We start from the raw sequence: 10,092 nt of genomic DNA on the forward strand, positions 1-10,092 counted from the left end.
ATGTTAAAAAGAGTTCATTGGGGTGTGTCAGCTGTGGGTTGATACTCTGTTTCCATGTCGCCCAAAAAGCTGCGCAAGTGGACAAAGTGAGCAGAATAATTGTAGTTGTCACTTTGTTTAATGCAACACTTTCATTTTACATCACCCACATCATTTATAATGTAGGTATAAAAATCTAAATTTAATTGATGTAAAATAGTTGGACCCCATATTGTCTCTACAGATATATTTTTCCTTCCCCCTTTAAGCATCATTCCATGATACAATTTAAGAAACATGAATGTACTTTTCAGAAGTGAGGGAAGATCCTTTTTCTGTATTTTTACATTAATAAGGCCTGGGGATGCATTGAGAGCAACTCAATGTGGCATGCAGTGGTTATCTGTGGTGAATATAGAAATTTATAGAAGAGGGGGAGTCCAGATGTCCTCCTAAATCACTTATCTGGGTAGAATTAGCACTCTAGGAAACAGACTTTTTCTCTTGAACGTGTTTACACCCTTGTACCACTGGTTGGATCTGCCAATTACATTGATCTTCCCTTCCCCTTAGTGTTGTGGATAGTGATGCAAGACTTGTACTAGTCAAGGAGAAAGTTGCCATTTTTTTAGTAGGATAAACTTTTAGTTTTACAGTTTGAGGAATACTAGTCTTCAGTCTTCCCTCTGCATATCACTTTCTGACTTATAAGTGAAAGCATCACAGTAAAAATGGGTATAAACTTTTCAGTCCTTTTTGTTTTGCACTTTTTCAGTATCTTAGCTTTGTCATTTGTCTTTGCTGAAAGATTAGAAAGTTAACAAGTACAATCAGTAAATCTCCAGAAAAAGATTATAAAACAAAGTCCCTTTTTTATTATTGGGTTAGATATTTGCATCCCAGTGTAAGTGAGAGAATGAAAAAGGGTGCTTTTCATTTTTAAGTTGTCCTGATAGATTAATACTAGATAGACAGGTTTGTATGTAGTATTACCTTTTATTTTTTTATATATGAAACGCATACAGATGTCCATTTAAAATTATTAACTGACACTGATCAATTTATTTTAAAACTTTAAAGTCTATAATTCAGCATTACGCTGGCAGTCTTTGGTTACCTTTGGCCCAAATGCAGTACATTTTTGGTCTGTAATTTTGTTTAACTTTGCCATATGGATGTCCATCTAGTAGCACTTGAATCACCTGTAGCTCTTCAGAGTAGTTTGATGTGGCTTTGTCAGTTTATGCTAGGAACATGTCTGAAGTACATTTGAAAAAAAAAGGTCAAAATATAGAGGTGAAATATGCTGTCACAACTCTGCAGCATATTAAACCTGTAAGAAAATCTTATGTTTCAGTGCAAGTGTTATTTTAATGTAGCAACTCCATGGGCTGTCGTGGATTCAGACTGCATTTTCATATGTATGTAGTAATGAATCTTTTTTGCCTTTTTCCACTGTATGGTTCTTCTCCCGGTAAAAGGTGGTTGCTCTTGTATCCCCTTGTGGAGATGACATCCATGTATGGCTTAACCCTTATCCGTTTTTGTTACACCCCACTACACACAAGTCAATGCACAAACATCTTAATTAATGCAGAGGATTAAGTCTATACACTTGATAGTAGGCTAAATCTAATATGCTGCTTGAATGACTTTATAGGTCTTGGATCTCATAGTTGCCAGCCTATGTTGATTAAAGCCATCTGCAGAGGCTTAATGCCATTCCAGTCATCTGTTTGTTTAGCACTCTTGAGGCCTGGGAAATGTGCACCCCAACCTCACATCCTGATGCATCTTGGTTTGTTCATGCTGCTTTCTCTGCCAGAGTTCCACACAGTTTGTTCATGAGAAACACTCTGTAAGCCATCCAGATATGGGTCAAGAGTACTTAAGATCATGTCTACATTTTTGGACCTCATTCACAACCAGCCCAGCAAGATTGGTTGGTCCAGGTAAGGGGGGAGCCACAAGGTGAATCTGAGGCCCAGGTACACAATGGAGATTGGGTACTTGTTTAGCAGTTTTTTTGCTGTCTTTGCCCACCTGTCTGATCATGACCTCTTGGCTAATCATCCTATTCATTTTCCATTACCAGAGTGACTGTTGATCATTGACTACCATTGAGATGGCATGGGAGTTTTTATTTTATGCTCTGATTACTTCATGTCTTAGTGAAACACTGGGGAGGGGTGTGCAATGGGCTGACAGCAGAGGGCATCCCTTCACTTCTGTAAGTGGTGTTCCCTCTGAGCAGCGTGCTTTCCCTCCTCCCAAAGTACAAGGGGTGGTCTGTCTCTGATCTCCACTAGGTAGATCACACCACCCGTTGTGTCACCCTGTGTGCACTTCTCCCCCAACCCATCGAGTAGAGGTGAGCAAGTCACACCCCTTCACTCCTTTCATACCTGAGTGGCTTCTTTAGTGCCAGAGTTGCAAATGGAATCCCTGTCACCTGAGTCACAGAGCTCTGCTGCTCTGCACAACTCAGGAAAATATTTTTATCAACACTTGATGGGTGCTACATTTGATGGCATGGGAGGTCACTCTTATGGACCACTTTTGAATGTTATTGAGGAGTTTGTGCAGGCTACCTCCTCCCGTGTTGCTGTTTGGCACATGGATGTAGACCTCCTTCACCCTGGGTCTCTGCAAGTACAGATTATAAGTTAGAGAGCCTTGAATTCTGGTTTGAGGCCAGAGGGATTATGGCTTTCTTTCCATTCAGCACATCATATGCTGTAGGTTGTTAGCATCTGCTGTTTCTTTTTCTATTCTTTTTGCCTTCAGTAGCATTCCATAGCAGAGCTGGGGAACAGATCAAGATTCCATCACCTAGAAAAAGCGGATGAGTTTGCTCCACTTTCTTTGGAAGAAGAGGCATTTTTGCTCTTCCCTGTGCTTGTCCTGGGTTTACATCTGTCACTTCCATGAGCCTTATTGCCTCCCTTTTGCTTGGGAGGAGTTTCCTGACAAGATCACCCCTCTTTCCCAGTGGGGGGTTGTTAATAGGAGTGTGGGGTACTCTTCAATCTTCGTGTCTGTGTGGTATGTTTGCTGACCCTTAGAACTGTTTTAACTTGTCATTGAAGACCAGCCTGATGGAAGGAGAAACCCTCTGTTTCTTCTCTGTAGAGTGCTGGCTACAAATTTCCTTGCCAAAGATTCATGACAGGATTTATTTGGATCTCTCTGATTATCTGTTAACAGTCCCTGGAGGAGGGTGGTTTCCTGTGGCTGCAGAGCTCTCCAAACCCCTGCTAGGGGGGGACCATTTCTTCTAGGTAGGCATCTTGTGTGTTCTATTCTTGCTTGCCCCTTCCCTGTGGATAGCTTGTCTCACTAGCTCATGTCTGCTTTGGTTTTGGGGTGGTCCAGGCTGTAGGAGTTTGGGTTGTGTTGAGAAATATCATCCTCCCCTCCCCCAATCAGAATTTCTATCTTTCTACATTGCAGGTGTGTGGAAGCTGCCATCCATTAGTGTCTGATGGGGGATGATCCCCAAGTTTAGATTCTCTGTTTGTGGTGCATCCTTTTCCTAGTTCAACAGGTGTTCTATGTGTTCATTTGTCTAGTGCGGCAAGGGGTTTCATGTTTTTTTGTCCATCCCCTTTGCAGGAACATTTGGTGTGTGAGCCCCTGTGTTGCTGTTTTCAGTAAACTTTACCTGCAACCCTGCAGTCAGGCCTTTGAGTTATTTGTTTTGCCTGTGCTCAATTTTCATGTTGGTCTTGGCATGGTTTTCCAGCTCCTTCCTCATATCTGGTTCTTGCTGCTTGAGATTCTGCTCGACCACAGGTCTCTCTAGGCATGATATTTTGTTAAATAATACCACATACATACTTGGATTAGTGGTTTGTAGAGGGCCCTCCTTAGCAGGCCATTTTTTTGCGATGGGAATTCCAAATCTTCATAGTTCTTTGCAGGCGAATGAGTAGTGAAATGTGGGCAACTGGCAAATGTAGGAAGCAGTTAATCGCATAAGCCTGCACCAGCCATCGAAGTGGAAACTTTTGCAAAAATGGTGCCGAATGTCAATAGGTGGAGAGGATAAACTCAGCAATAATATTTGTTAAGCAGGGTCCTGCTAGCAGATCAGATGATTTAATAAGAGCATGTCTGTTTTTCTTGTTATAGGTTTCTAGTGCAAGGCAGCACAGAAACAATTTTTCTTGTATGCAGCTAATGTCACCTTACTGATTTTTGCTGCCACTTTTTCTCTGCTTCATGTTTATCTTTTCTTCCACCATACCAGTTAAGCTGTCAGTCTTAAGCTTGTCTTTTGACATTCTTCAGAATTGTGTTCTCCCCACTTCTTTCCACAAAGATCCTTTGTTTTTTTTTAAAGCATGTTTAGAGATCTTTAGGAAAATAAACTGTGAAATTAGGATATGACTGTCATTTTAGTTGGCCTTTTTGTGTTATACCTGTTTCTGCAAATGAAATCCTTTTTCTTCTCAGGCTTCTTAAAAGCTTGGAAAAGATTGTATGGCAGAAATATATTGTATACATTCAGCAACATACTTTTTCTTTGCCCCCCCCCCCCGTGACCCTGCCCAAGAACTCCTCTTCCTTTACCCTTTTAACCCATTTGATCAGGGAACACTGGAACCAGGCATTCCCAAGCTAAGCAGAAGCCCCACACCCCATGTATTCTTGCAATGGAATCCTGATTGGCTATATGTTCTCCTGCAAAAGTCAGGTGGTAGAAAGTGAGCCTGCTTACTCTTTTTTTTCTTTGAGGGGTGGCCTACCCTTTCCCTGTGGAAGGACCCCTTTCTCTCTCAGCAGCTTCTGCAGACTCCACAGTTTCTGTCACCAGAGGGGGAGACATGCTTCTACTTAATGAATTCCCCTCTGCGATGTAGTGAGGATGAAGTTTTGACAGTGCAGGCTTGAACTGCACTCTGAATAATTAGTGCTCCTACTTGGTGTCACCTATGTAGTGAGCCACAGCTGCTTCCTTCCCTCAGAGTGGATTAGCTCGTTGAGGGCTCTCAACTCCCATCTTCCCCAACCAGTTCCTGCAGGCACCTAAAATATAAATCAGACCTTTAGCTGCACTGTAGTCAGGGCTTTAGGCATGCACCATGGAGCTGGCTTATCTGTTATTTTGGCATTAACATTTTATCTGAATTAGTTTACTTCATTTGATCTTCAACCTGTGGGTCCTTTGATCCATATCAGATCTGACACGGCCGCATTTTCCAGCTACGGCTTCGAGCTCTATGCTCCTCCCCTACCCTAATGCCCCTAGTCTCCCTTCAGATCTCATTTGCCGCCATAGCGTTAGCAACATGATCCGAGCTCCTGAGTTGTTTGTTGGGTAAACTGTCTCTAAATTTTTGAATTTCTTCCTTTCAAAGCTTCCCTGTACCTTTTCGGGTTTCTTCGTAGCGAATCCTTCCTCTTATAGGCTTTTCTCTTCCTCACTCTTTTCTTTAGAGTGTGTATGTACATGTGTGTTGACTTAGATCCTGTGTTTTGGCATGGCGGATGCCCCAAAACCTAACTCGTTGCATCCGAGTGACGCCTCCAGGTGCATCTGCAGTTACCTCCTACTGCTCCTCAAGGCGTCAAATATTGCTTGTTCATACTTGTGTTAATAATTCCAAAACCATGCCCTATACGAAGTATCAGAATATTTTACCTTGAAGCATACATGATGGCAAACACAATTGTATTGATATTTGACCTATGTCAATGAGTATTTGTTAGTATTGTAAGGTGATAACTTTATTTTTTAAAGACTCAAGCCACACCCACTAGGAGTTAAAGGTGCACAATCAAAAGAGCTGTACTGGAGGGAATGAGTTGCACAGAGAGTGGCCATAAGCTTTCTCCCGCGGATGGCCACACTCTGTGTGTAGTTTGTGTGGGGGTGGCTCACCTCCAGTCCCCCTGTCCTATTTGCAATGGGTTTAACCCCAGAGCTCTTAAGGACAGGCGGGACAAACTAATTGTAAGGGCCTTTTGCCCTCCCACAGCCGAGATGGACGTCCCTCCTTCTGCAGCCAAATCAGCAGCGACTGCTGCTGCTTCTTCTTCCCCTTCCTCGGCCTCAGGGGCTCACCTTCCTGACAGGCCTGGGGAAGGGGATAAGGTCAAGAAAGACCAGCCTCGTAAGCGGTCCCCTGACCGCTTGTCTGAGGCCGGTCCTCCACTGAAGACCAAGCCTGTTTCCAGGCCTGCTTCACCTCAGCTCCAATCCCAGATGTTTTCCCCCAATCAGCTGGTTACCCTGTAGGCCTTCCCCTCACAGGCTATCCCGACCCACTTCAGCAGCGTCCTCCCGCTCCACCCGTAGCCTTTCTGAAGCAGAGATGGGCAAGATGATGGGGAGATTTATCCGCACTCAAATTCATATGGGGGTCTTGCCAGGGCATTCTCCCACCAGGGCAGGCACCTTCCAACCAGTTTTCAGACCTATTACTCCTGTGATCCGACCCATGGTTTCGGTGCTGTTGGATCCAAGGATGATCGGACTGAGAGGTCGGCGCCGATGGTACCCTGTACCTCGATGCTGGCCAGGCAACTGAGTGTGTCGGATCTGACTGGGTCAGATCCGAGCTCCCAGAGCCGTAGCCTCTGGGTCAGATCTGGGGGGCGCTCTCTGCTCTGGGCTTGTCAGAGAGAAGCATTCCCCTTGGCATCTCTGCTCCTGGAGGCTTGGCTCCAAGTCCTCAGTTGGATCAGAGGGGTGCGGTCTCCGCCAGTTCAACCCAGGAGGTCCATTCCCCCTCTGCATTCAACATGGTAGAAAGAGTTCTCGCAGGGTCAAGGCCTCTGACTGTCTCATCTTCAACTCCTCCCAGACCCCCCTGGCCTTGAGTGCAGGTCCGTCCATCTTGCCCTCTCATGGACAGCCTGCAGCTGTATTGCCTCAGGATGTTCCAGCCCTGGAACAACCCACTTGCGAGGTCTCCCCAGAGAGTCTCCCTGAGGAGCTCCCTCGCAAGCACACAAGCAAAAGGAGACACTTGGACTATCCTCCTGAGTCCTTCACAGAGGTCATGGACTTGGATGAAGGGGAAGGTTCCCCGAGATCACCCCCCCCGAGGATGTCTCATTTGGAAACATCATGGAGATCCTCTGCCAAAAGGGGGGGTCTGCCCCCAAACCAGCCTCTGAGTCCCGTGTTCCTGGAGGCTTTCGGCATGGGCTCATTTACCTCTTGGGTGTTCCCTCCTGCTGATCCACTCATGGATCTTATAACATCTAGGGCATGGAAAGAGCCAGACACCGTAGAGCCCATACCCAAACATCTAGATAAGGTATTGAGTCCCCCTGCAGATAGACTTCATTGGCATAAGGGGTCCCCTGTAGATGTAATGATGGTGGCGGCTGCCACCAAGAAGGAACTCGCCCAAGAGAGTTCCATGGTCCATCCTCCTGACCGCGAGTCGAGGACACTGGACCATTTTGGGAAGCGGGTCTATGCTTCAGTGACGTTCTGCGTGAGGGTGCTGAAATATATGGCACACGTTATTCGACTCCAGAAACACCTGCTTAAGGAAGTCGCATAGTCGACCCCAGGGTCCATGTCAGCAGAGGACAGGAAGAAGTTCACACGAATGGCTACCCTCAATTCTGTTGCCAACATGTCCTTTCATTTGCTCTCCCATGCCACAGAGGGAGCTGCATGGGCGGCGGGGTTAGGCTTTGCCATTCGACACCACACCTGGCTCCACTTATGCCAATTCTCGGAGCCCTTTAAGGCATCTTTCACCAACGCCCCTATGATGGTTCTTCCCTCTTTGGGAAGACAGTCAGAGAGACTCTAGTCCAGAGCGAGAAGGATGGGGAAACACTGCCGTCTGAGTCCAATTCTCTCCACCTCAAAGGTCCTTTTCCAGGAACCAGCGAGGTCAGAAGAAGATGTGGTTCTGCAAATTTCAGGTGTTTTCCCGGGATGCTCAGGACTCGCCATTCCCCAGAGGCAGAGGGGGATACGATAGACGCCACCCTAGAGGCAGGAGTCGTCCTAGGAATTCTGGGTCCTGAGAATCGTTGTCTGACAGACCTGGACAGCAACCTTGAGAGGTTGTCCGGCTGTCCATCTCTGGAGGCAGTTGGGGGTCGTCTGTCGCTCCACTCACTAGCATGCGAGTCCATCACAACAGATCAGTGGGTGTTGAGTCATATCCAGAGCCTGTCCTGTCCATTTCAAGGACTCGCCCCCTTCCAACAAAACCCTCCCAGATGTCCCACCCACGCAGCGGGAGGAAGCAGCAGTGCAGATATAATCACTGCTAAGAAAACGAGTCAACCAACCCGTCCCCCCAAGACCAATCTGGATCCGGGGTGTACTCCAGGTACTTTTTAATGCCAAAAAAGACTGGGGACCTCAGACCAATTTTGGATCTGTCCCAGTTGAACCTGTCAGTAACCAAGACAAAATTCCGGATGGTCACGATCCGATCCATCCTGCCCTTTCTGCAGGAAAAAGACTGGATGTGTTCAGTAGATCTCCAGGATGTGTACTATCACATCAAAATGCACAGGCACTCCCGGAGGTTTCTCCCCTTCCAGCTGGGAGCCATTCATTACCAATTTTGTGCCCTCCCCTTTGGTCTCACCACAGCCCCCCCAGGTGTTCACCAAGATTGTCAGTGGTAGTGGCTCACCTGATGCTTCAGGGCATTAAGGTCTTTCTGTACCTGGATGATTGGCTGTTTATTACCTCTTCACAACATCTACTATGTCAAGCCAGGGACTCATTCCTTCTGTTAGCCAACAAGTTGGGCATTACTATCGGTCAGAACAAATCAGCTCTTCACCTGGTCCAGGTTTTAGAGTTTATTTGGGCATGGCTGGACACAATACAATCAAAGGTGTTCCTCACCTCAGACATGATATGCATCTTAAAGATTCACGTTTTGCATATTCTACAGACGCACTCACCCACAGGTGAAACAGTCTTAAGAGCTTTAGGTTCTATAGCAGCCACAATAAATCTTCTCCCCATGGCACACCTCCACATTGAGGGTTCTACAGTGGACTTCAGCGGTACAGTGGTCTCTGTTAGACCTTCCTTTGTCCTTTCCAGTGAGGATCTCAAAGACATGCAAAAGCTCACTCTGGTGGTGAATTCAGTCCCCGGATCTCCACAAAGGATGTCCCTTTCAACCTCCTCCACCCCAAGCCACAGTGACCACGGACGCCTCCCTGCTCGGGGGGGGGCATTGTTTAGGAAGGACGGTCCAAGGCATGTGGTCCCCTCACAAGACCTATTTGCACATCAATGTCTTAGAGATGGGAGCAGTTATTCTCGTGTTGCAAGCCCTACATGCTCATCTTCCTCTGGGAACGATTGCAATTCAGACATATCAGTAGTCTGCTATATCAGCAAGCAGGGGGGGAAACCAGATCTTACCAATTATGCCGAGAGGCCACGAGAGTGTGGGAGTGGGCAATCTCCACCGGACGTTTTCTAGTAGCAGCGCACATCCTGGGACTGTCCAACATCTTAGCAGACAGACTCAGCAAATCCATCCTGATGCCCTACGAGTGGTCTCTGAAACCTTCAGTAGCAAAACAGGTCTTCCTAAAGTGGGGTCACCCTTGCTGAGATTTCTTCGCATCTCCTTCCAATGCTAAATGCAGCAAGTTCTTCACTCTGAACCACCCCCCCCCACCCAGGGAATCCCCCAGAGATACTCTGATTCATGCTTGGTCTGGCAGGCTCCTTTTTGCATATCCTCCTCTTCCCCTCATGTCACCGTTTCTGTAGAAAGCTCAAAGGCTGGGGAGCACTGATCCTCATCGCCCCATTCTGCCTGCCCTTAACAGGTTTGGTTTCCCTTACTCGGGTCTCATCTAGTTGTCCCTCCATGGACTTTGGATCCGGTCCCAGATCTGCTCTCGCATCCCTTTGGGATCCCTCATCCAGACCTGGACAGTCTGAAGCTTACTGCTTGGCTGCTCCAGTTCCCATGATTCTTAGGACTCCTGGTTTGTCTTCTCCAGTTAAATCCATTCTGGGGGCGGCTCATACGTCATCCACTAGGAAACTCTAGTGCAGTAAATGGAAACGTTTTTCGATGTGGCAGTTCAGAGGTCTTTGGATCCTTTCACTGCACCACTTCCAGTGGTTCTAGAATTTTTAACTAGCAT

This window comes from Protopterus annectens, chromosome 8.part1 (assembly GCF_019279795.1).
Source record: "Protopterus annectens isolate FY-2018-M chromosome 8.part1, PAN1.0, whole genome shotgun sequence".
In the NCBI taxonomy this organism is placed as follows: domain Eukaryota; kingdom Metazoa; phylum Chordata; order Ceratodontiformes; family Protopteridae; genus Protopterus; species Protopterus annectens.